The sequence below is a fragment of the Gambusia affinis genome, linkage group LG13 (genome assembly GCF_019740435.1).
Source record: "Gambusia affinis linkage group LG13, SWU_Gaff_1.0, whole genome shotgun sequence".
Classification (NCBI taxonomy): domain Eukaryota; kingdom Metazoa; phylum Chordata; class Actinopteri; order Cyprinodontiformes; family Poeciliidae; genus Gambusia; species Gambusia affinis.
Genome location: NC_057880.1, coordinates 27,282,084 through 27,309,762, shown reverse-complemented (window position 1 = coordinate 27,309,762; position 27,679 = coordinate 27,282,084). Strand labels below are relative to the sequence as shown.

The 27,679-nt window shown below is 40.9% G+C and overlaps 1 long non-coding RNA gene across 1 annotated transcript; it reads left to right on the top strand.

The window, feature by feature from the left end:
* Positions 1-488: 488 nt before the first annotated feature.
* LOC122842831 lies at positions 489-27,267 on the top strand. Its single transcript, XR_006372616.1, has 5 exons — positions 489-870; positions 7,412-7,608; positions 24,479-24,622; positions 25,092-25,322; positions 27,109-27,267. It is a non-coding gene; the product is annotated as an uncharacterized LOC122842831 (long non-coding RNA).
* Positions 27,268-27,679: the final 412 nt, after the last annotated feature.

Below are 27,679 nucleotides of genomic sequence, written 5' to 3'. Positions count from 1 at the left end.
GATTTTACATTAATGAGCATCACATCAAAAACAAACACAAGATATACACAGAATCCATGGTTAGACAATCAAAGGATAAATATATGAAATATAAAGATCCATATTTCAAAGAAAAGAAACACAATGATACACAATAAATTAAAAGAAAGTAGAAAAAACAAACAAACAAAAAACTAAACTAACTGAATAAAAAAATAATCAGAGGTTTTGGGAAATATTTTAAATAATTAGAAAAAATATATATTGCTATTTTTATTAATAATAAATTTGAGGGATTCAATCAAAGATTTTAGTTCAGACAGGAAATTATTATTATTATTATTATTATTATTATTATTATTATTATTATTATTATTATTATTATTATTATTATTATTATTATTATCTGTTAGGTTGCTAATTTCACAGCAGAGTTTCATTGTGAATGAAAAGTTTTTCTTATATGGTGATTAAACAAATGTTCCAAATTGTTTTCTGCTTTAGCAGATTTTTTTAAGGAGTCGCTGATGTTTGTATATTTAGCAATAATTCAGTTCACGGGACACATTTCAATAGGTCCTACATGACGTCACATCCCCCATGACCGGTGCTCTGTCGCCATCTTTTTTCGTTTTGAAATGATCTTTCGCCATATTTAGAGTACGGAAACCTTTTTCCACTTCGTCGATCCGCGTTAAAGAACCGCGATGGTTGGATGTTGTTGGATGTGGTTGGATGTGGTTGGATGTTGTTGGATGTTGTTGGTTGTTGTTGGATTCAAGGACGTAAAAACAAAGGCGGTAAAACAGCGGAGAGAAGTTTTCATTTCATCCCGTGAAGGTGGGAAACTTTCCTGCTAAGCATCAGTTGGCTAACCTGACTTCATCAGCGGTAAGAATATTTCTAATGTTTCTAAAAATAACCAAACTGTGACGTTAGTTAATCGGTACTGTATTAAAACCTCCGGACTGGTTCGGCAGAACCATTCGGACGAACTATGAAACGTAACTGTAACATTTATATGTGCAAATAAACATTTCTTCCTGCTATAACACAAAATCTAAATTTCACTCAGAGTCCGATCGAAGGCTTTTGTTTTGTCATTAATGATTATGATGATTTTTTTCAATGTGTGCAGTAAAAAGAGCCTTTCTGGACACAAATGAACTTTATGAACTTAAAGTCCAAACACATGCAGACGGTTCTCATCACCACAGCTGATCACATCCTATGACTCAGAAAACACAAATAACTTATTTTTATAAGATGTTCTGCCACTAGACTGTGAACTGGTTTGAACAGGTTTGAACTGGTTTGAACTGGTCTGAACTGGTCTGAACTGGTTTGAACTGGTTTGAACTGGTTCTCCCAGAAAAAGCATTCAAATCTAATCTAAACTTCAGTAATGCTGCTCCTGTGTAAAGATGTTTACCAAGATGCTGCGTTTCCGGGGTGATAACTTCAGGTTCAGTCTTGTTGTAACTATCTATAGATGGTTTCAGTGTTTTTACAGTGTATTCCCATCTACCCTGTTTAGTCTGCCTCGGTCCAACTCCAGTCCGTCTGGTTCTTTTGTATGAGGTGTGAATGCATAATCGACCTTTGACCCAAACTCTGGTCTCTGTTTGGTTGAAGTGAACTCTGGTTCAGTTTGGATGTGTAGGTGAAAGCCAAGCAGACCAGAAACTGCTCCAAAAGCAGGAAGTGGACTACAATGCAGGGCATTCTGGGTAAATATAACCAGAACAAATGCGTTAGCCTAGCGCTAGCGGAGAAATGGCTCTTGGTGTTCAGCCAAAGACTAAAGAGAAATCCTACAAGCACTAAAACCTGATTCTACTCCATTATTGTCTGAAGATCAGCGTGTTGGATGCTGAGTTTGGTTCTGTGTCTGTATTGAAATGATGCAGCGGTTCCAGTTGGGGTGATTGATGACCTGAGGTGAGGATGAGAACATGGAGTACTTCAGTGACACCAGATCCCTCTCTCCCGTCGGAGGCGGCGGTGTCGTTCCTAACGCCTGCTATCAAATGGCATCACCCTCTGCAGGAACCAGCGGCGCTAAAACAGTGAAATTGCCGCGTTAATCTCCAGAGTGTGTTGTGTAACACTGGCAGGGAACGCTGCGTTCACACAGGCCGGATCACTGCATCTGTTTACTGCGACCTGCAGATTAAATCAGACCTCACACTTCAAATAAAGACTAATCCACCACCAAACACAAACACACACACACACACACTGCTGCAGCATTAAAGGCAGCATCCTAATCCACTGACCTGAAATGGCATTTAGGAGCAGCTGTAATCATGGAGATGCTGTTTGTCCTTCAGCCACAAAAACTCACCGTCTAACTGAACTTCTGGAGATCTGTGGGAGAAAAGCATGTGAGAGATGATTGGATTGATGGAAAATGGAGATTGGTGTTTTTCAGAAGAAGATGGGAGAGGTTTGTCTTTGTTCATCTACAGGAATCAGACTCTGCATCAAGAATCAACTCCTGACTGATCCGAATGGAGCAGAGCTAACTGGAGAACCTTCATCCAGCTGGATGCTTCAGTTACCTTCACAGATTCTCACAGATTTTCTCTTTCAACCTCCCAGACGTCTTTCAAAGGACATTTGCTTTATTTTACTCCTGACATCATCAGTTTGGTAAATGAATGATAAAACTGGAATCTTCCAGACTCTTTAACCAGCTAACAGGCAGCTGCTTTGTTTCAAATGCCCTGAATTATCTGGGTCACAGTGGGAACCACAGGGGCCGGAGGTGAAGGTGTTTACACCAACTTCAGATTAAATTATCTCCTGTGGTTTTGTTGTGTTCATGTAGCTGCTTCAAAGGTTTGTAGGTGTCTTGTTATGGGATATTTGAACTGGAAACGGGTCAACTGGGAGCAGGACACTATGGAGGTGTTGATTAGTGTAAACAGAGAGAACACTAGAACCTGTCAGAAACCTTTAGATACACTGTGATGACTTCCAAACAAAACCAGTCCAGCTGCTTGACCCTGAAGCTCAGACGGTTCCCAAGACGCTGCCTGGTCGGCTACTTGAACACAGATCAGTTTTTAATTGAGTTTCTTGATCTTTTTGGTTTTCATGTTGAAACAAATGATTCAGGCTCAACTTTCCTGGAGTGAAATACATTAATAAGGATATTTAGAATGGATAAAGTTTTGAATTCTTTATAAATAAGCAATTCCAGTCCTGGAGTAAAAATTAGACGGATGAAGTTTGTTAGGTAGAAACTGCTTGGACCAAGGCTCTGGTGGTTTCTGATTAGTGTGGAGTTTATCTATTCATGCAGGTTTGGTTCATCTTGCATCTGCAGCAGGATGGATTATGCTAACAGTTCCCCATGGCTGCAGCCGCTAGTTAGCAGCTAGCAGAGCTATAAATGAGTTCTTCTGGGACGGGATGGTTGAAGTGTCTCATAAACAGAAGGTCCTCGGTTCAAATCCCTGCAGTGTCTACTTCCTGACGTTAGGTGGTACCGACCCATCTAACTGTTTAACAACTGAACCCAGTCCGGCGCTCTGACAGGATAAACTGATGTTTGGACCTCTGATGCTGAGATGGTCAGAGATTCAGGCCCAGTGAAGATTCTCTGTTGGTCCTGAGAAGAAATGATGATGTTTTAAGATGCATCATATTCAGAGTGTTTTCTTTAGACATCATATATATAAAACAATCTCCTGGCTTCCCGACCTTCTGGGTCCGACCCGGTTGGGTTCTCGGTGGACGTTGTTGCTCAGATGGTTTCCATTTAACATGATTCCAGTTTTTGAGCTGCTCCTGCTGCTGCACGTCCAGCTGTATCTGCAGCATTAACACTTAGGTGTCAGAGGTCACAGGCAGGGTGCAGCGTTCGTGCCGCGGCAGCAGGGCGGCGCTGGCGAGCCGACGTTGAACTCTGCACAGTTTGATGCTGATGCTGTTTGACGTCTCACCGCCTCTCTGCTCAGCCACAGTCAACACAGAGTGCTTCACTCCCATTAACAATGCATGGTGTGTGTGTGTGTGTGTGTGTGTGTGTGTGTGTGTGTGTGTGTGTGTGAAACAGGTCGGCTTCTCCAACTCTGACTCCGCCGTTTGATCCGTTCTGCAGCGTTTCTGTTTTCATCCGGGGCTCCACTGATCCTGGTCTTTAGTTAGTATAACGTGTTTCTTCAGGCTGAATCGGCGTCCATGATGGAAACTTCACCAACATTCAGCAACGTTCCATCTTTAGCAGTAAAGGTGGATCATTTCAGCCAAACACTCTCATGATGCTTTGAATGGTTTGAGACGTTCAACACGGATAGAATCAGGAGGATGTTACAAATGTCTCTGATCTGCCTGATGAGGACATTCTGGGATGTTTGAGTCCAACTAGAGGAAATGGGACAGTTACCCAGAACTTCAGGTCCAATCTGGGATCAAACAGGATTCAGGTGAACCTCAGAGCCCCTGCTGGTTCTACAGACTATTCAGAGTCATGACTCAGTATTAAAACTCAGGTCCATTGTCCACCAGCCTGCGTTTGGCAGTGATGTGGGACGTTTCCATGGGAACCGTACTGGAAACAAAGAAACTCTAGTTTCAACCAGCTTCCTCTCCATTTCAGCCAAACATTTGGACTCATTTTGGTTTTCACCAGATTCCCAGGAAAGCTGAGCTGGATCTGATTGCTGTGCTGTGATTGGTCGGAGGTCTGTTGTCGTTCAATGCAGAAATGCTGTTATTTCTCTGACTCGTCTCTTCCACTGTCCTGATATTTTTATCTGTAGGCGACTTGAATACTTTTCAGGAACAATCATCCAACTTGATGAGGAATTAATTATATTTTCTACAATTCTTCACTGATAACGACAAACACTGTCAGATTTCTAGAATCTCCAGGATGGAAACTGCTGTTATGATCTGCAGTGGAGGCTTTCTGCAGGAAGGTGGCGCTGTCTTTGGGTCGCTTTGTTAAAGCTAACGGTCGGATCTTGCTAAGCAGACTGGAGATCAGGAGGATCTTCTGCACGTCTATAAATTAAAGCAGAAATCTTTATGAATAATCGTTTTGAATCAAGTTGTGACAGAATGAAAGATCCTCCATCATGCATCTGGTCTCTGTATTACAAGGTTATGGTGATCTCTCCCATAAAGTCCAGTTTTTCCCAGACCGTGTTGGACTTCATCAAGGTCAAAGGATCTGAAGACGATGTGGAAAAACTCGTTGAGGGTTTCTGGGTTTAAGGGTCGTTATGGTCTTCAACCAAAAACTACCAGAGTTCATCGGATCGTGAAGATGTCAGAAAGAGACTCGACTCAGAATGTTCACCCAGAGGAAGCTGGACTCCTTCTGAACCAGAACCAAATGGATCATCAGGGCTTTATCTGCAGAGATGATGCTTTTGCTCTGGGTTGTCAAAGTGAAGGATGTGAAAGTCCAGATTCACCGGCTAACCTGAGCGATGGATGGATGGACGGACGGGGTAATCGGTTGGTTTGACAGGAACACTGGAAAGCCATGAGGGTCATCTGTGTTTTCATACAACACAAAGCGCCAGAGGGTCGGGGGGAGGGGGAGTGTGTGTGCGCTGGAGGAGTAAACAAGACCCAGAAATGGAACATGTGACCTGAATCCTGCTGGTTTGAAGGTCAGGCTTTAGGAACGTTACAGCATCTGAAGCAGCTTGTCTCCAGACATTAGATCCTCCTCAGTAAGCAGCCAAAACAGAAACGTTTACAGAGCATAAGCTCCAAATAAAATCTGTTTGATTCACAAACACTCTATTGATCCCAGAGAGAAATGAAATATTCTAAAACGATCTTAAAGAGTCGATGGCTCCAAGCAGGAAGAAGCTTCAGACTGAAGACCTGCTGACAGTCTGGAAGCTCAGGGTTTTTAAAGTTCCTTCATTTTCTAAAGAATCATTCCATCATCTTCAGGTTCCACAGTCCTCATCAGAACAGAACCAGAACCAGATCAGGTTCTCCGGTTCTGATGCTGCTGCCCCATCAGAATTGATGGCGCTCTCATCAACAGACTGGCAGAAGATCTGCAGCATCTGGCTGAGAACCTGGAGGCTCCTCTGTCTCTGATGGACGTTCTCTGTCCAGTTCGTTGTCCAGATGTTGATCCTCCATTTCTCCTCCAGGATGGAAACAGTTCATCAGGAAATTCAAAGGCAGTTCATCCACAGCAGAGTTCACTTCAACAAACCCAGACTGAGGTTTGTAGGACCAGAGTTCAGTTTCTGGTCCACATCAGAGTTTGATTCGTTCACATCAACCCAAAGGAACCGGACTTTAAAAACAAACGGACTGGAGTTGGATTAACTAAACTGAGAGGTGGACGAAAGGAAATTAATGTTTAGTTAGGATACAAAATACAAAATACAATAGTTATTGTATTATTGTGATAATAATAAGTATTTGTGTCTGTGTGGCTCAGACTCTGTTCCCATCTGACATGATTATTTATATCAGTAAACTGCTCACTATTACTGCATTTAATCATATTTTTAAATGTACTGCTATTTATTCATATGTTCATGGAACAAACATTGGTGAAAATCATAAAATGATACATCAATATGGACAGTTAAAAAAATATTAATCAGGATTTATTATAACAATAATTCAAAAGTATGATCATGATTGGAAATTTATCATAATACTTGGTAAATGATGCAATAAACACACAGTTGTGAGTTCACAGAAAACTAACAAAGTTAAACCAGTTTAACTGGGTTTATATTGTCCAGAGAACTGAACTGGTCTGAACTGTTTTTGATTCATATTCTTTTAATTTCCAACTCCTGTTTTTATGTTGGTTAATAATCCATCTTGTCTATTGAAAGTCTTTTAGTTTCTGCTCTTCGATTATTTGAACTGTTTGAATCATCGAAGGTCAGAGCTGTGATTGGTCCAAAGGGAAACAAAACCCAACATGTCCGCCACCGTTTGTCCTTTGCCTCCAGCTTGAACTTGCTTGAGGTCACGCAGTCGGCTCCACAAACCCAAACACTCGGGGCCGGCCCGGCCCGACCCGCCGGCAGCTGTGTGTATGACGTCCCGTTTGAAGCTCATGTGAGGCGACAGCTGGGTCTCCGGGTCATTCTGGGGGACGTTTCAGGACCCCGGTCGGTCCTGGCCCGCTGCCCAAACTGTCTCATTTCTGGGCCTGGGAACTGGGAGCGGAGCCCACTCCTAAACAGAACCAGAACCAGACAGTGGCACACAGCGGGATCAGGAACAACCTGTCCTGAAATGACGCCCTAAAGCTGGTGGACCCCCAGACTGATCCTGATCTTCAGAGGAACTGTCTCTGCTGGGTGTCGATATGAAATGACCAGTCCAGACATCAGATCCACATCAGGCCTTGTTGTTTAGTTCAGGGAGGATCTCAGGGACGGAGGACTGAACAGAACTTCATCCTCTGTCTTCCTAACAGCTACACACTCTGCTGGCTGGTGTGTGAAGCAGCGGTGGGGTTTCTGTTTGGACTTTATTGCCTCCATCTCTGGAGCAGCGGCAGATCCTGCAGCTCTTGCAGCTCCGTCCACCTGACCCAACCTGTTGCTGCTCTCTGATTGGCTGAACATCTGGACTCTGGAGGAAAACTGACAGAGGAAACTTCCTGGGACGAAGGTAAGAGTCACTGACGATGATGATGATGTCTGTAAATTTGATGGGACAGATGTGACTGCTGGGAAGTTCAGACCTGAAACCTTTTGTATTAACCGTCATAATGAAGATTAGTGCAGTTTATCTGATTGCTGCTGTATTGGACCTCCATCACAGCTGGTACTGATGCATGTTTGGAAAACTCTGTATAGTTTGTAGAAAACACTTTACCTCTACTTTCCTTTCAGTCTTTTCCTGTAGCCTTCATCACTGGTTTTTCCGGCTTTCCAAACATATTTCAGAGGTTTGTTTACTCTGGACTTTGGCTCATTTTTAAAGGATGTTATTTTGTCTGATTTTCTAAATGACTTTTGGAATTTCAAAGGTTTCTTGGCGGTTTGATTCTTTAGTTTGATCATTCGTCAGAGGATCGCACGTCAGCCTCAAATCATTAATTCTCTGGCTGTTTTTAATAAAAGATATTTTTAAGTCAGTCATTTTAAAAGACAAACAGTGCGTCTAGCATTAGCATTAGCATCATCAGTTCAGAAAACTCAGCTGCGGTTCGACACGACTAGCTTGGCGATGTGACGCCGCTATAAGTTACTACAGCTAAGTGTTGCACTAAATGGTGCTAAAAATATTCTCTCATGTTGGTACCCTAGCAGTGACTGAGCTTTATTAGCATTATGCTAATGTCAGAACTAACACAGTCCGTAGTCCTGACGTTAGCATGATAATGCTAACAAAAGGCTGCCTAAGGTAAAGCAGTTCTGTTAATGAGTTAATGCTAAGTTTAACATGCTAATGCTAATACCTACAGCTAATTATATGATTAAGATATGATTATCTTAATCATAGCAGATCTTTACAAACCATAAAAGATTTAAATTGAATGGAAAATAAAATTTCTTTCCCTGAAAAACAGATGAACCAACTAAAACTAGTTTTAATAAAGTATAAAATAATATTTTAAGTCAATCAAATTTCAGCAAATATTGAGTTGAAGACATTTTTTTCTACATACTTAATTTTTTACCAAAGAGTCCAAATAAAAATTAAAATTTATTCAAAGTTTGACCCAATATTGATGTGAATGAAACATAAAAAGCATCATCAGCATATTTGATAGAAATAACAGAAGTTTTTTTAATGTCTGAATTTAAATATCTTTGTGAGCAAAAAGGTTTATCTGAAGATGATTAGTTTTTACAACAGCTCCTTTTATATTTATATTTATCAAACATAATCATATTTGGTTTTTTTAATTAAATAAAGCATATTGAAGATTTTATGAATACAATATTTTTTTTATAAAAAATCATTTTAAAATATAACAAATTATCAAAGTGCATTTCAGTCATTTAAATTGCGAATGTATAATGTCACTGATAACTTTATAAATTCACATTTCAAACTTAATGTTCTGTTTTTACATATTTTAAATAACTTAAATATTGATGGCAATAAATGTAAGTTGGTGAATATAAATTAGGAGATAATGTGAATTAATCTGGTTATTTTTGGACATTTTGAGTTTCTGCTGCTGGTGAACTGAGAGTTTAATTCCTTCAGTCTCCATCAGGGGGCAGCAGAGTCCCAGCTGCATCATGAGGGGTCGGTTCTTTTACTGGGTGGTTATGATTGAAGAACTGATATTTATTTATTAATCTGGTATTTCCAGATTAGCTTCCTCTAAACAGCCAGAGCAGGTTTGGACTCTGCAGGTTAAAGAAAGTTTAATCTGAAGTTGTTTTTATTTCAGTCTGAATCGTTTGTGACCAACAGGAGTTTGATGAATCTGTGATCCACTCGGTTCTGGTTCGACTCCATTAGATTTGCTGAGCAAACAGGTGTGTGTTAGCACAACGCCGGGGCAGAAAGACTACAGCAATGACCCCAGAGCAGCAACCTGGGAAGGGTTGTCAGGACAACCGCAGCTTCATTTCAGAGCAGGAAGCTCCGAAATAACCAAACCCTGCAGGTCAAAGGTTAAAGTTCATGGCTGGAAGGGTTAAAAGACAGCAGCTCAGCTAAAGTCCGTCAGTCAGCACAAACTGTCCCAACTGTCACACACGGTGGTGGAGGTATGATGCTGTGGGCTTGGTTCGCCGGATAACGTTCAGAATTAAACAGTCTAGTGGAAATGCCTCTTACCATCACCCTAATCAGCAGCTCCCTCCGTAGATTCTCTATCAGATCTGGGTCAGAACTTTGACTGGACCGTTCCAGAATCTGGATGTTACTTCCTGTCAGAAGAAACATGGCGGTCAAATTCAGATTGTTTTACATTTGGGGCTTTATTGTGAAAGGAGGATTTTATGCTAAACTGGTTTGCCGTAGATCCAGCTGCAGTGGATTGTAGAGGATAACTGGGATTTATTACAAACACTGTAAAAAATGACTTTTCCTGTTTGTTTATTTCAGTTTTTTACTCTGTGGATAAATAGAAAGTTTAGTTTGACAGAATTTAACAGGTTTCATGTTTTCATAGTTTCACTTTTGTCAGTTTTCTAGAATTCTGACCCAGTTTCACAGTTTGTTGTTTTATAAATGAGCTACACTCAACATTAAAGCTGTTTAAGATACATATTTTACTTCACTTATTTTAGTTCCTGTTGGATCCGTTTCTGAGGTTTGTTCAAATCTTAAAGGTAATTTTATTTATTCAAAAAGTATTTGATTATTATTAGTATTTGATGAAAGCAAAACATTGATTATTTTTCAAACCAGGTTTTCAGATATTCTATAAATTAGTTTAGAGTTAAACTCTGAAGATTTAAAATAATTTAACTGCAGCGATTTGGGAAACATCTGAATCTGTTTGACGATTTATAAAATAAAATAAATGGTTTCATATCCTCCCATAAATCTACAGATCGATTATTTAGTGACATTATTAGTATTATTAACCAAACTGATGGATTTAAATAAATTAGATTATTAAATATTTTTTTGTTTCCACTTATTTTAGCTTTGAGGAAAAAAATTGCTGATGTTATAATAAAAGATTTAAATATTTTTCACATCTGATTAAAAATATATTGAACCAGTTTTTCAGAAACTGAAATTGATAAAAAAAAATAGTTTCTTAAAAAATATGAAACTTTGATTTGCTCCATTTTTTTAATAATAAAAAAACTGAACATGAATGAATTTAATGTTTTGACATCCTAACCTAATTATTGATTAAACTATTATTTGATAATAAATGGGACTGAATAGGAATTATGTTTCTGTAAAAATCCTACATTAATATAGTTAATAAAATCTTTAGTATTTATTTTTGCAATAATTATTTCACTGAAAAATACATAAAATAATAATATAGAAATAATTCCTGTATAATAACTAAATAAAATAAATAATTAAAAAGGAACATTTTGATGTTCTATAGATATTTTATAATCAATAAGTGAAATTGATCCTGTTTGTTAAAACCTCACCGTGGAGAGAATCAGAAAAATGCTCAATTAATACAAACAGAACAAAAAACTACAAATGTAAATGAAACATCGTGAAACTTTCTCCTACCTTTATCGCCATGGCAACGGTCCAGCCACAGCAGCCATTTTGAAACCCTTTCCTCTGAGGGTCAGCCGTCAAGACTCCCGTTCCCAGTTGCCAGTTTGCCGGGTTGCCAGTTTGCGTGTGAGACCCTTTCCGTCACAGTTCACCCCGACGACCCCGGCCCTTTGTCTGCTCCTCCACTTCCACACAACCGCAGATCTCTTTGTTGATGCCACAGCAGCGGCCATCTTGTCTCATTAAACCGGAGGGGAACTACACACACTGTGTGTGTGGGCGTGTGTGTGTGTGTGTGTGCTGTTGACCCAAACGTCTATTGTTTGGCTCAACTCCGTTTCATTGACGGTCCGTTGGTGGTCGGCTGGTCAGCGGTCATTACGGGAAACTCTGGCAGAGTGTCATGAGTGTGTTCATGTGCAGATTAACATGCAGCCGTCACACACTCCTCCACTCACACACTCCTCCACTCACACACTCCTCCACTCACACACTCACACACTCCTCCACTCACACACTCACACACTCCTCCACTCAGGAAACGGAGGAAAGTTTTACTGGAAACATTTTGTTTTTATTTAAACGTTGAACTTCAGGCTCTCTGACTCTTTAATTTCTGTTTTTAAGTTCTTTGGTGAATGAAAGTTATAATAAAACCTTCAGGTTCATTTAGTTATAAATAGAAAGGTTAGGGTCTTTAGATCCCACCGGTCAACAGGGGGCGCTGTTGCTTGCAGCAACTCATTTCTCCTAATGCAGCGTTGAGGATTTCAGCTCAATAGTTTAGACAAACTAAACTAAACTAAACTTATTCTACGTTAATTTTTACTCACCTGATGGTGACGGATGATTTAAACTTTATAACCGGTGAAGTTAAAATGTTGGCAGGTTTTTCTCTGGACAGCTTATTGTGAGTCTGTGGGTTTGGTTCCCACTGAGCTCTAAACGGATCAGCTGCTCCACTCGGTGGTTCCGCTGCTCCACTCATTAAAACCTCCATCAATCAGCTGATCTGCAGGTGATTCCTGTAAAATTCACCTGCTGTTGATTCTTTGGACAGTCGATCGAAAGTATTTGATTGGAAATGCATCTTGGGAAAGTGAAATGCCTAGCAACAACGCTCCTTTGGAATTCAGCCAATCCTGGAGCTCTGGTTCTTTTCCTTGCTGCTGATTGGTTGAGCTGTGGATGTTAGCTTCTGGCTTAGCGCTAAGATGGTTTTCACTGTGTGCATTGATGCACATTAAGGTATATTTGATATTTAAACTATTGAAACAGGCAGTTCTCATTGTTTTTGGAGAAATAAATCTTTTCTTCTGCTGTTGAACAGAATCTCTTTGTATTAGGATCAGAGCAGTTAACAACTAAATTAACACTAAAAGTAAGAAAATGTCTTTTATTTATGTATTTATTGGGTTTTACATTTAGATCTGGTTTGAGGACGGTGACTCTGGATGGCCTGGCCCCCACGATTCCCCCCTAGGGGGCGCCACTGTCAGTGACCTCCCTGGAGTTAAGCTGACCAGGTCGGGTCGAACTGCTGCAGATTCATCAGGTTTATTTCAGAGCTCATCCGGTTGAATCTAGGTGATTTATTTCTTGAATGAATCGTTTCACCGTCAGCAGAGAGAAACGATTTTATCATCAGGTTTGTTGTCCTTCGCCGTCTTTCCGCCATGTTTGCCCCTCGGGGCGCGTCAGTCACTGCTCAGCTTGTATCTCTGTTGTTTAGATAAGACTTGCTGTGTGTCATCATGACCGCCCTTCTGTGTGTGTGTTATGTCATATCTGAGAGTGTGTTAAATCTGCCTCTTTTAGCTTGTCTGCTTCACTGCATTTCATTTCTGTCTGACTGCCCGACTAAAAATCAGTTTGTGTAAAAATGAGCAGCTGCCCGTGTGAAGGAACGTTTGAACATCGTTTAACCCGCTGCGTTTGAACATTAAAACCCCAAATTAATCTTTTCAAACGCTGAATCTTTGAAATGCAATAAAAACACTTCATATAAATATATAAATCTCTAAGTGTGTATATATTGGACCTCATCTCTTCCTGGTTCAGTATTTATGGATATTTTTTTAAAACTGTTTATTAAAAATGTTTCTTTGCTCAAGTTGGGAGACTTTAAAAAGTCAGTTGATTAGAAAGCGTATTTTATCTGAATTTATCAGTGTATGATGATGAACTTAAACATCTTTATCTGGTTTCTGTGGTTTTGTTCTGATTATTTGAAGTGCTTGGTGAAACTGCGCTCCTTCTCCTCAGTGTTGTTTGTATGATCTGTGGATTGGGGAACGCTGCGGTCTGATTGAAGAGCAGGAAACTGTTTCTCTGCTCCATGATGTTTGTGCAGGTTTACTGAACAGGAACTAATAGCTTTTTGCAGACAACGGGATTCTCTTCTTGTCGGTGATGCTAACCATGCAGGTCGTCCCGTCGCATTGATTGAGCTCTTCCTCCTCACTGATTGTCATGGTTTCCAGATGCCTGATTAGCATTTCTGCCTTTCATTCTCTCCTCTGATTGGTCGGTTCCCAGACACCGTGGTCTCCTGCACAGACCAGGGAACACATTTTCTTTTACAGTATATTACTCTCAGAGTGTTTGAAGTTCATTTGGTGCATGTGAATCATACTTTGGGTTTTTTCAGTCGGTATTAAAGCTTACTGAAGCAAAACTGTTTTTTTCCTTTAAATTGAGATCAAAGTTCTCGGCATCTGGCAGAAATATGACCTGAAACCAAAAACAACCCGTCAGAGAAAACAAAGTTTTTACTCCAATAATTGTGACAACCTAAAAGAAAACAAACAGTTTCCATTCATTTAAAAGTCCAGTGAACTCCGTTCAGTTGGGAACCAAACTTTCAACATTTCTTACATTTTTAAGAACGTGCTTGGTCGTTAGCAAATAACAAAATGTTATACAAAAATGTTGTGTTTTGCTGTATTGTAATAAATTAATATATAAAAGTTAGCATTAGCACAGCTAACGGCAGCACAAGTTATAAAACACCATGCTAAGTTGAAACTTTATGCAAACAGTAGAAAAATCTGTTTTTGTAACAGAAATAATTTATACAATCTAGCATTAGCACTACAGCACAGCCAGCTGATACAGGAAGTTAGAAAAGGTTTCAGTAGAAACTTACAGGATTTACACAAATTAAAAGATTGAAGGTTTTATCCTCCTGTTTACTGGAAATGACTAAAGTAATAATAATAAACAACTAAAACAGGTTGTCCAGTAAATCATGATGCTGCTTGGTGACGTTTTGAGCCGTTTTGTTTCATCCTCCTTTCCTTTGACTCCAGCTGCAGAGATCAGACATGAGTTGGTTTTCAGTTGAGAAAAATTATATTTAACCTCTAAAAATCTGCAGGTTAGAATTTTTGCCACCGTTCTCATCAATAATTAAATGATTGTTGAAATTAAATAACCAAATGTCTGGTTGCCACAGTCAGCTGATTATTGTCTTGCTGCAGCTCGTTGTGACTCATTAGGTTGCACAGTGAAGCAAAGCGGTGCTGTTTTACTGTTTGGATGTGTTTATTGAAAACAGCTTGTAAAGTCCTGATCAGTAAATCCCCCGAGGCGCAGATGGTGATAATGATGCTGCAGCCTGAGCGCCGACTGACAACAGGCTGGAAAATAATATCTGCATCCTGCCAGGAAACAATAACAAGCACAACACCGTTAAATACTGCAGAAAATCGTTTTAAAACCCGTGTAATACAAGATCTTAGCAGAACAAAGACAGGATGAGCTGCTTGGTGCAGCGGCTGGTGGAAATGTTGCCTCTCAGCTCTCTGGGTTCTGCTGCAGTCCAGGAAAATGACTGCTGGGTCAACTGGTTCCTCTGAAACGCTCTCAGGTCTGAGGATGTGCTAATAGACACGACTTAATCACTTCAGAAACAAGTCTGTCACCAATCATGTTTCATTCATGCTGACAAATTTCCCCAGCAGCGCTCACAGTTCGTGGATATCGTCCATCTGCTGCAGAAACGACTCGACAGACTCAAAAGCTGCAGCAGTGACCCAATAATAGCTTCACTTAATTCACAACTCTATGCAGCTGCTGTCTGATTAACCCAGTTCATAAATGTTTAATCAGATTATGGTACAAATACAGAATAGAAATCAAATTTCTAGTTAATCTTAAAAATAAAATAAAACAATATCCGGTTCGTTTGGGGAATCAACCGCTGAGGAAAACTCTACAAACTCTACAAATCTGGTTTGGTTCAATAAACTCTGGTCCGATTCGGCTGCAGTGTGAACACCAAGTGGACCAGAGACCGCTCCTAAAGCAGGAAGTGGACTACAGTGCAGGGCATTCTGGGTAAATCCAACCAAAGCTAACATGCTAGCCTAGCGCTAGCAGCAGAAATGTCTCCTGGTCTTCAGCCAAAGACTAAAGAGAAATCCTCCAACACTAAAATCTGACGCCTCCATCTTGTTTCCATCTGGTGAAGAAGGAAGTTGCTCTCAGTGTCTTCAGAGGTTTTTGTGTGGTTTCCTTCAGTGGTTGTTGGTGCAGCGCCCCCACAGGCCAGGAGGGGAACAGGTTGGTTTGGGTCAGAACCACAGCAGTTCTGGTTCCAGTAGAACCGGGTTGATTTAACACTAAGAGTTAAAACAACATAAAGACCATTCATGATTTAAAGAGCACAGGGTTTGATGGTCCATCAAATCGTTTCTGAGGTTTTAGAAAACATGAGCATAGAGTGTGTGACGGCACCTAAAGGATTTAATCATTTTATTGAATATTGTAACGGTTCAGGAAGTCAGTATTAGAATATTTTCTGAAGCAAAACCTTTAAACATATATTCATGCTGCACTTTAAAAATGTTTTCTAGGGGATATTTGGGAAACTCTTTTCCACTCTATACTACAACTTTACTTCCATAAACATTTGAAGTGTTCTGCTGGAGCCTTTTGAAACTCTTCCTGTGTTGGTATCCGCAGTGACAGAATGGCATTAAACTCTCAAAATGAGCTCAAACATTGTATTTTGAAATGCAGCGGTCTGAAATGTCTCTTCAAGTTGTCTGCCATGAAGTGATTTCATTTTAAGTTGCACCGCTGCAGCTTCCTGTCAGTCCTGCACTAGAATTGATTTTAAAAGCCCACGATCCATAGATGTGGGATTTGCACCCTGGGGTGAAGCATCAATGTCAGTTTGGCGTTGTGCATCAACTTTATACCCAATATTGAGGAATTATATTGTGATTAATCTTTGCACGTCTGATATTTAGGTTGTTCAAATGCGTTGCAGATCAAACATATGAACGCCATGTTGGCCTCTTGACCCAGAACATAAATCATGTAATCCTTCATTTCTCACACCAGAATAACTGGAAGTTGCACACAGCAGCGCGGAGCTTTAAGCTGCTGCAGTCAGGCGTCTTTAGTGAATTACGTCTGAAAGATCGGATGTCAGCTGCGGCGGCAGGAGTAACTTGCTGCGGTTCTGCAGGGTCAGCAGATTAGTGCTGTTTTCAATCACATGGAAACCAAAGAGACAACAGAGGATCAAGATGAGAGCAGACCAGTGCAGCCAGAAAGCCCAATGTTCTCAGCTGGTTTCCAGGAAAAGATGAACATAATTAATCCCAAGTAAAACCTTTGAGGAGGCTGCAGCGAAGGACGGAGAGAGTTTGAGTTTAAGACTCTCAACGTTCAGGAGGAAAACTTCTCTTAATGTTCTGGATATTCAGCTGCAGCTTATTTTGATTTCTGAAATAAAATTAAAAGTAGTAAAACTTAAATTATAAAGATTAATGAAAAGCAGAGCGATATATTTTAATAAAAATCCAACATTTAGTTTCCAGAAAATTAGAATAGTACAACTTACCAATAAAAAATAATTTTCATTTGAAATTGTGGGGCTACTGAACAATATATGCTGTCAGCTAACAGTCTGGACTCCTTTTCATTACTTAAAGCAGCATGCAGTTTGGGGCGGAGTCAAAATGTGGGCGGAGCCAAACAACCTGATTCTAATGTAGCTCCTGCTAGCAGAGTCCATTCACACTGCAGGAAGATCTGAACGACCCGGTTCAGAACTTTTCACCTCAAAAACTCTGATCTGGGACACCAGATATGGAATTAATCAGGACCATCTTTACTGCGGGCGCCATCTGTACTGCCATAAGCGGAGGCGCTGCGGCGGCCATCTTTACTGCCGTAAACGCAGTGCTGCGGCGGCCATCTTTACTGCCATAAACGGAGCGCTGCGGCGGCCATCTTTACTGCCGTAAACGGAGCGCTGCGGCGGCCATCTGTACTGCCATAAACGGAGCGCTGCGGCGGCCATCTTTACTGCCGTAAACGCAGTGCTACGGCGGCCATCTTTACTGCCGTAAACGGAGTGCTACGGCGGCCATCTTTACTGCCATAAACGGAGCGCTGCGGCGGCCATCTTTACTGCACCAGAATAACGGGAAGTTGCGGCGAGCCATCTTTACTGCCCTAAGCGGAGTGCTGCAGTCAGGCCATCTTTACTGCCCTTAAGTCTGAAAGATCGGATGCCATCTTTACTGCCGTAAACGCAGTGCTGCGGCGGCCATCTGTACTGCCATAAATGGAGCGCTGCGGCGGCCATCTTTACTGCCATAAACGGGCGCAGAGCGCCATCTTTACTGCCAGAAAGCGCGGTGCTCAGCCATCTTTACTGCCGAAGCGGAGTGCTACGGCCATCTTACTGCCCAAGTAAAACGAGGAGGCTGCGGCGGCCATCTTTACTGCCATAAACGGAGCGCTGCGGCGGCCATCTTTACTGCCATAAACGGAGCGCTGCGGCGGCCATCTTTACTGCCATAAACAGAGCACTGCGGCAGCCATCTTTACTGCCGTAAACGGAGCGCTGCAGCGGCCATCTTTACTGCCATAAACGGAGCGCTGAAGCGGCCATCTTTACTGCCATAAACGGAGCGCTGCGGCGGCCATCTTTACTGCCATATTTAGCGGGCAGAAAATTAGAATAGTACAACTGCCAATAAAAATAATTTTCATTTGAAATTGTGGGGCTACTGAACGGGCGCTGCAGTCTGGCCATCTTTACTGCCATTACATAAAGCAGCCATGCAGTTTGGAGTCATAAGTGGGCGCTCAACCTGATTCTTTACTGCCATGTAGCTCAAACAGAGCACTGCGGCAGCCATCTTTACTGCAGGAAGATCTGAGCGCTGCAGCAGATCTTTACTCACATAACTCTGGGCGCTGGGACACCAGATATGGAATTACTGCCATAAACAGAGCACTGCGGCGGCCATCTTTACTGCCATAAACAGAGCACTGCGGCAGCCATCTTTACTGCCATAAACGGAGCGCTGCGGCGGCCATCTTTAAACAAAGCAGCTGCTGGTGGACGGCTATATGAAAAAAATCAAATCTCTCCAAAAAATCCCAATCCAGTGAGCATCACGACCTGCTGGGTGAACGTAGCCTTGCTGCATTTATTACGTTTCTGCAAGACATGAAGCTGTAAATAAATCCTTTGTTTCTTTCTAAGCCCTCTTATCTCTGAAGGTCAGAGGCGGGTTCACCTTAGGACGGTTTAGAGAGACCAAGTAACCCAACAGAAACTGGAGTACCCAGAGAGAACCTCCACACAGAAAGACCCCCTGCTGGGATTCAAACCTGGGACCTTCCAGCTGCTGCATGTTGAGTTTCTGTGCTGGTTTTCAGGATCCCAGCAGCATCTTCAGGCTGTAGTTGGTTTTCTTCAAATAGACACGATGAAGGCCTTTATCTGCCAATAGGTTTGGCTAAAACCAAAGGAAAACACTGAGAACATGAGTTGGACGGTACATTAAACTCTCAATAGTTTCATTGTCTGTCTGTTCCAAACGGACCATCAACCCAACGCAGGTGACGTCACTTATGGAAATGAGGAAGAGGAGCGGATTGTAGAGGGTCAAACCAGAACCAGACTGCAGTTCCCAGTCAACACCCATCCTGGTGTTCATCTTTTCATGATTTATTACAGCCGTGGTTTCTCCAGGATGGGAAGACGAGTCCCAGCCATGATTTTACTCCTTAAAAACTTGTTCTAATTGAAACTTTAACTCTATGAAACCTGGTCATTGTGTCCAGACGAGTCTCTCTGCGCCTCACCGGGTCATAAATCATCCTTCAGAACCTGATTGGCTCGTCCTTCTTGAGCCTCGATGGTTCTTGAACTTTCTCAACGCTTCGCTTTAATCAGAGGGGAATAATTCAGGTCAGGAAGTTCGCTGCTCCAACTGGACAAAGAACCCAAATACTCCAAACCTGGAGCCAGGTCATCGTTTTCACATGATGCTTAAAAGTGTGTCTGACCAGATTAATTGACCAAGTCAGTCGTCCTAAGAGCTTAAATATTCAGCTGGAGTTTTGTAAATAAAGTCTCGTGATTGAGATGCAGCTTCCTCAGGAATATTGAATCACATTGGAGGGATTTTATGTATAAATTTGAGCTTTTATGTATAATTCTGGCTCAGATGGAGTCACTCCTAAATGTGTGAACCCAGAGAAATATCAGAGCTTGACTTCCAAATCCCCATCCGGACAAGGACAGCGGGGCTTTACGCTCGGGTCGGACTTATCCCGAAACCTTTGAACCGGAACAGATCAGAACCTGGATCTCCATGACAATATGGGCTACAAATGTAAGCTCTAATTCAGTGCTTCATAGAGCGATAATCCCTCAGCGCTGTCTTTACTCTGAGGCTGACAGTTTGAGTCTGGAAGATTTAATGTTCCGATGTCGGGTTTTAACTGAACGCTGGGCGTTCCTAATCCAGGAAGAGCTCGCCTCTCCGTCTATTCAGAGACTAATTAGGGAAGGGAAAAGGTCAGGTTAGAGGTGAAGCAGCAAGAAAGCAGAAAAGGTTGCCAGATTGAGTCGAACCGAGAGACGAGGAGATGAAAGCTGAAGGAAGGAGGAGCCGGCAGGAGGCCATTAGTAGGGAAACGATGAGCTCCGTCTCCCGTTTCGCCAGGTTTACCGTCCGGAACGGTTTCTCACTTCACACGCTTACCGTTCACAGATTAGGAAAATACGGATTTATGGGGAAGGGAAACGGGCATTTAAAAGTCTGAAATGCTTCAGCGGATTGGAGCAATCGTTCTGTTGGGCCTCGGTTCCTCCCACCAGCCCGGTCCACACCGGCCCGGTTCCCCTGAGAGGACTTCCAGATCGTCTGGACCCGAGAATCTGCTGCCTTCAACATCTGAGATCAGATTCACTTCAAAATCACAATGGAAGGTCATAAAATACATTAGATTATTTGTCCCACAGCAGCTACAGACAGTGAACTCACCACAGGAAGTACATTTTCCTACTGTAACTACAAACAGTGAACTCAGCACGTTTTCAGAGGATTTGTGATAACAACACATCATATAGTTTCTGTGGTTAGTTCACTGTCCAGTTTAGAAATCGGACACTCTGGTATCCATTTATTATATTCCCAACTCTTCATGTGAAACCCTGAAGGCATCAGGGGTTTCAGGCAGTTTAAATTTAATGACTGAGTGTTTAATCCAGCAGAATAACGGGTCAGACTCATTGTGTTCATCCCCATATAATTCATGTATTTGTCTGTTCAGCAGCAGAGTGAAAAATATTAGCAGGTTCTGGAGACAGAACATGCCGAGGCGAGGAACCACCAGCCTGATTTCCTGATGCGTTTGAAGACATGTGATGTAATTGAGTTAATGAGACAATGTGGAGGCGGCGGCGCGGCGTGGCGCTCCCCAGGTGTCCGGTGAGGGGGTTAAGCAAACAGGTCATCAGCTTTGACAATAATCCAGAGTGGTGTGCGGTTCTGCAGGCCCGGCTGCCAGCGTGCGTCCCAGCTGCTGCTCATTGTTGTTGTAAGGAAGCTGGGATGGAGTCTGGGCGGCCCGCCCCCTGACGCCTGCGCCAACCGAAAACTCTCCGACACACGGAGAGGAAACGCGTTTATGACTGTTGGAAATCTGGGTTTGGTGCAGCGCTGATCCAAGATGGCGGAGACTTCAGGGGTCAGGAAGTACAAACTGCTGAGACGTGTTGGATTCAAACGATTACCTCTGAAAAAATACAGTTCACCTGTGATGAGTTCACTGTCTGTAGTTACAGTGGGACATTTCATTATATGTGATGAGTTCAATATCTGCTGTAGAAGTGGGACAGCTCACTGCTTGTGTTGAGTTCAGAAGGTCAGTTCAATGCCTGCGATGAGTTCAATGTCTCTAAAGACAGTAGGACAGTGAGCCTGTCAGACAGTGAACTACCCACAGCTCTGGACTTTCCCACTGTGTGCAGACAGTGAACTAACCAGTGGCACCAATTGTCCAACTATTACTGTTGAAAGTGAACTAACCACAGATGTTAGTTGTCCCACTCTTTCCTGAGGCAGTGAAGTATCCAAACAGAATTGTCCTATTGTCAGTATGAACAATGAAGTAATCTCAGGAGCTGATTGTCCCACTTTACCTAGAGTCAGTGAAGTGGACAGAAAGACGGTAAACTGCTGCTGGAGTTCTGACTAAAACCAGGAAGATAGAGCACATAACACCAGTTTTAAAGTCCCTCCACTGGCTCCCTGTAGCTCAAAGAATAGACTTTAAAATACTGTTGTTAGTTTATAAATCACTGAATGGTTTAGCACCACAATACATTAAAGATCTGCTGCTGTTGTATCAACCTTCCAGAACCTCTCAGGTTCAGGTTCTGGTTCTGCTCTGCATCCCCAGAACCAAACGAGGAGAAGCAGCATTCAGCATCTATGCACCAAAAATCTGGAACAAACTTCCAGAAAACTGTAAAACAGCTGAAACACTGACTTCCTTTAAATCTCAATTAAAAACCCACTTGTTTAGAGTTTTATTTGAAACAATTATAAATTTATTGACGGAATCTGACTTGATGTTGTTTTTATAGTTGATTTTATGTTTCATTGTGTTTTTGTGTTTGATTTGATGTGAAGCTCTTTGAAATGCCTTGATGCTGAAATGTGCTATACTAATAAAGTTTGATTGATTGATTGATTAAACGCTACATAGATGTCAATTGTCCCACCATTGGTACGGACACTGAAGTAGCCACAGATGTTTGACTGTACCACTCTTCCTACGGACAGTGAACTCACCATTCTCCTGTAACTGGATCAGAACTATCAGAACTTCTGAATCTGTTGCTTCAGCAGCGATGGATGGACCTGCTGGTTGGGTGAAAGTGGAGCGAGTCTCTAAACATCCATGTTGTGATGCCAAACAGCGGCATCCATGTTGGCCCACTGGATTATCCTGAGCAGAAAAGCCTCCCGTTATCTGGCAGCATTATCCCTCAGGAGTGCCTAACATTAGTGACCTGTAAGCCGGTGTGTTCGAACATAAACGCTCTGCAGGTTAATGAGCATTAAATGGACAATGCCACGTTCCAGTGCAGCTGCGCTGACTGAGCCGACCAATCACAGGACGGATAGGACAGGAGGTCTCAGAAAGCCCGGACGCTTCTGGGTTTCCTTTAAAGGAAAGAAAACAAACCCAGTTATTAATGTTGGAAGGAAAACTCACAGAAGACCTTCAGAAAGTCTGGAGAGCGTTTTTACATCCTGAATGTTGGGCTGTTTGGAAGGAAAACGGACAGAACCGAGGACTGGATCAGGAGTTCTGATCAGGACCAGAAGAACCTTAAAGATGTTTGAGCCTGAAAGGCCCCGATGCTCCCCTGATCCCTCTGCTCTGACTCAGAGCGCCGCAGCCTCGGGTCTATCCCGCGGTAATGTTATTACTGCCTCCTGATCCGTCACGGTGCGTAACGTTGGTGACCTGTAAGCCTCTGCATTGGCTGGTGTCAACAGCTCAGTGTGTTGGACTCTGAGCAGCAGAACCCGGGAGCTGGGAGGGACCGGCAGTAAATCCATCATATTCATCATCTCTGCCGTTCCACATAAAAACAGAGACTGTCTCATAACTCGGTCTGTCAAGTTTTACTGGACATTAAATTGTCCCAGAAATAATTGTGATAAATGATAATATTGTAGTCTTGATAAGTAATATAATGGTAATGGCACAATAATAACACAACAACACGCGCTTAAAGCTCAATAAACTTTTAATTCTAATGAGCATTTAGCACTTTAAGACATTTAAAATATCCAAAATAAATAAGAAGCTGGCCGTCCACCAGGCCTCTGACATCATCAGACCTCCTGAAGCTGGAGACTCCCATCCTCTGCTCTCCAGGCCATCTGGAATGAAATAATCCCTCCAGCTAGTCCCAGGATGACCCCGGTGGCCTCAGCCCAGCTGGCCGCGCCTGATAAAACCTCTAAAGAGACTCGTCCTCATCAGGTGTCCACCTCATCAGGTGTCCACCTCGGCTCACTGCAGAGTGGACAACAGGACGCCGAGCCCAGGACTGCATCCAACCGTTCATTTGTTAGCCCTTACTCCACACAGAGAGCTGGAGGAATGATAAAAAATACTTTAAAAGTAGATTGTTATCACTGCAGGGTGTCAGCACTTGCTATAGAAACGTCACAGTGTGACGTCATGGCTGGTGATGGCGACCGTTGAGTTTAGCTGTCAAGTTGTCAACTAAAGAGACTAAATCTTAAATGTCCACATGATGTATAAAAGAAAAAGGGATGCAGATCTTTGCTACTGATTGTCAACATTATGGCAGCTAGTGGAAACGTTAGGAAAATGTCTTAATATTAAAATATTAAGTAGGTCAGCTACGCTAGCTTGACTTTGATAACGTTAACATGTAGGTGTGCTGTGGAATTCAGTGTGTTTAGAAAACATAAAACTGCAGCAGACTGGATGTTCTGGGAAATGTTTGTGTGCTTTTTGGTGACACATAGTGCCGTTGTCAGTCAGTTGCTATGGCAACGAGTCTGTGCATAGCGTACAGTTAATGTATTTCCCTTAAGCACATTAACCATCTTTTGAAATAAACAAAAACCAAAAGTAAAAACCTTTTCTTAAAATTGAAGAAGTTATTTTGAATTTCGCCGTTTCCATCAAACAGTTGATTCTGTTTCTTCACACTGGACCCAAACAAAGTGGATTCTGGTTCTGTCCAGGTTCTTTACGGCTGAATAACTGGATGATATGGATGGGGGGTTGAAGTCAACCTGCCCAGGTTGTCCTGATCCACACAGGAATGAAATTAGATTATCATGAAGAAACACAGCAGCGATTTTCAATTAAATCACTTCAATAAATGATCATTACAAACAGTCAGATTAACACAGATGTATGTAAACGTTTATGAATCTTCTACAAAAATACATTTAACTCCGGACTGCACAGTTTCACACAGCACGTTAACAAGTCGAGCTGAAATAAAGTACAATAATAATTGTGTGATTTCTGTGTTTCTAAGGCGCACCATCAGATGGATGGAAACAAATCCCTGCAGCAGATTCAACATCTGGTGAAGTGCAGGAAGCCGAGACGCTCGCAGTGGAGGGTCAGCAGCAGATTAACCAACCCGATGAACCGATGCTGCGTTCCAGGAACCTCGGAGGTAGGAAATCCCATTAGCATTAGGCTAGCTGCTAGCATGCCAAGGCTTCTCGTTTTACTGTTTGGTTACGCTGGAAGTCATGTTACATTTCTCTGGATGATATTTTCTTTAATGATAAAAGCAGAGGTCGCAGGTGACCAGCCAGGGCATGCTAGTGGCTAGCTCATGTTGAGCTGTCATGGACGTGGCCTCCTGCTACAAGGAAGTAGCCACCGCTGGTTTTGGATGGATGAAAGAAAAGTTCACATCTCACTTCTAGTGAACTTTATATTTGTTTGAAAAGTCGTCAGATTTGACTCAAATTTACTTTTTAAGATCAAATATATTTAATCATCCAAAACAAAGACTAATAGCCGGTGTATTATGTAGCTTGATTTTCCAAAACTAAGAAAAATTAACCTTCAGATTAGACTTTTGTGTCGCTGCCACAATGCATTCCTGAAGCGCTGCATCCATTTCCTTTGTTTAGATAATTAATCTGTTCCAACCTTAATGAAGGTCTGGACACATCGTCTCAGATTGCACCGAATTTGGGGGGAGTAACGAGACGTGACCTCTGGTCACCACAGGGGTTTTTCCTTTTGCCCAATTACGTCCTCGTCCTCATCGGCGCCTCACAGTTTGAACAGGGAGCTGATGGTTTCCACGACAACAAGCTTCAGGGGCAGTAGGATAACGAGCCGGCGGACATCCTCCAAATGTAGGTGAAACGTTGGATTTTATCATCGTTTTAATTAAAAAAAAATTTATTTTTTCATTTAATTTTTAAATTTTAGTTTATGTTTAAGAGGAAAAAATAATTATCACCCCTAGTGTACATGCAAAGACATCCTTCTGTTGTTATGGAGAATATTGACACACGTTTACCGTTGGATGTTTTTCTCAGCTGTATAAACATTTTAAACATATTAAATTAAAATAACTTCCAGGTGACTCAGTTAAAAAGCAGAAATTAATATTATTCTGGTAAATCTAACTAATACATTATAATTGTAATTTCAGGACATTATTTTATTACTAAATATTTATTATTATCTTATTTTGTAACCTGGGTATAAAAATCAGCTGAAATGTTTTTGTTTTCTTCAGGACACTTTTACCATCCAATCATTTTGTTTTTATGTTACATTTTGAGCCTCATTTCCATTTTAGTTTCTCAGAGAGATAATTACCAACATGTCTGTCTAATTAATTTAAAATATTTCTCAGATTTTTAGTTTAACCAGTTTGTAACTTTAGGAAGAAAAAGCAGAAACTGTATTTTTAACTTTAATTCCAAACACATTTTTGATATTTTATTTATATATATTTTACATATTTATATTTTTTATTTATAAAATTTTGTTAAATTTTCCATTAAACTGATCGATAAAATGATAAACTAAAATAAGAACAAACACAAAATAAATCTGAAATTTATCTTTATTTAACTTACGTTTTTCCAGTTAAATGAAGATAAATTGAATATTAGTGTTTTTTATATTTAATTTAGTCATAATTAAAATAACTAAGCTGTATTTTATAAGTTTTGTTGTTATAAAACATTGTCTCAGTTATCACTAATTATTCTGTGGGATTTTTTTGAATGATCAAATTTATTCAAATCAGATTTTTAATCTGAAATTTGTACCATAAATATGGTAATTACAAATAAAAGACGCGTTATGTTTACGCAGATAAATGTTTATCAGACCAGCGAAGAAACTGAGGTTTGTTTTTAATATTTGGTCTTGATTTTAATTTAAATCTGGAAGGTTTTTACAGCCAATACAGGATTCTTGATTCTGTTTTCACACTCTGGAAAATCTCATTTCTCACTATTGAAGTTTCACAAAGGAGGAAATGAAATATTGTGGAGTCTCTAAACTTGAACACAAACGTTGCAGAAAAGCTGCAAACCTCCGTCAGTCGGTGTGAAGCTCATCAGACCCAACGGTACGGGATGCCAGTGCTGCTAAAACTTACAGCTGATATTTCAGCGTATATTAAAAAAGCGGTAGAGTTGTGATTATCATCGGACAGAAACCCAGAGCCGTATATTCATCTCCAACATGTTTTATTTTAAATGGTTTTAATGTGTTTTAATGGGAATAATTACTGGGGCAAATTTAAATTTCCATTTTCTGTCATTAAAGTTTCAGTTTTTATTAAAAATCCAAATATAAAGTAAGAATAAAGTTGTTTTCAGAATAAATTTACCATTTTTTTTGTTTGTATTTAACTTTATTGTAGCTGACTAAATAATGTTGGCATATTTAGATTTATGACATTTATTTTTCATTGAAATAATTCAAAGCTTCTGACTCATTTAAGGGTTTTTTTCTCTGTTTTTGCAAAATTTAACACAAATTTGAAATCAAAATCTACAATAATACCAGCCTGGAATATTCCAGGATAAATACAAATAATCTAAATTAGTTTGCAATAATTTGTATTTTATTTCACATAACTGACAGAAATGGTTTTGTTTTCTAAACTTCTCCCAGTTCAGGAACGTTGGTTCCCACCATGAAACCAGTGGGCTGGGATAAACGCTTCGGACCAGAACCGTTCACCGGTCAGGAAATCCAAACGACAAATATCAAGATCATGAAACTGAAAGTGAAGGTCACCATATAAATATAAATCAATATAAAATCATTTTAATGAAGAGGCTGATTTATTCATTTAGTTGTAAATAAACCCTGAATATTCGTCTGTTAAACTATTTAAAAATGAAACATTTTGTTGAATTTCATCTTAAAGTTTTGAAACTTCTTAGTCTCTGTTGGGTTCGGATGTTTTGTTGCCTTTCTGTTCATCACAGGAACTTATTGAATGTTTTAATCACAATATATGACAGAAATCACATAAAACAAAAATATACAAGGAATTAAACGTTTATTGAAGCCAGAGGCCGTACGATATTAAACCGTCTTAAACCCTGAGAAAGATGGGAGCTCATCGTAACGCTGATCTATAGGAGCTGATCTATAGGAGCTGATCTATAGGAGCTGATCTATAGGAGCTGATCTATAGGAGCTGATCTATAGGAGCTGATCTATAGGAGCTGATCTA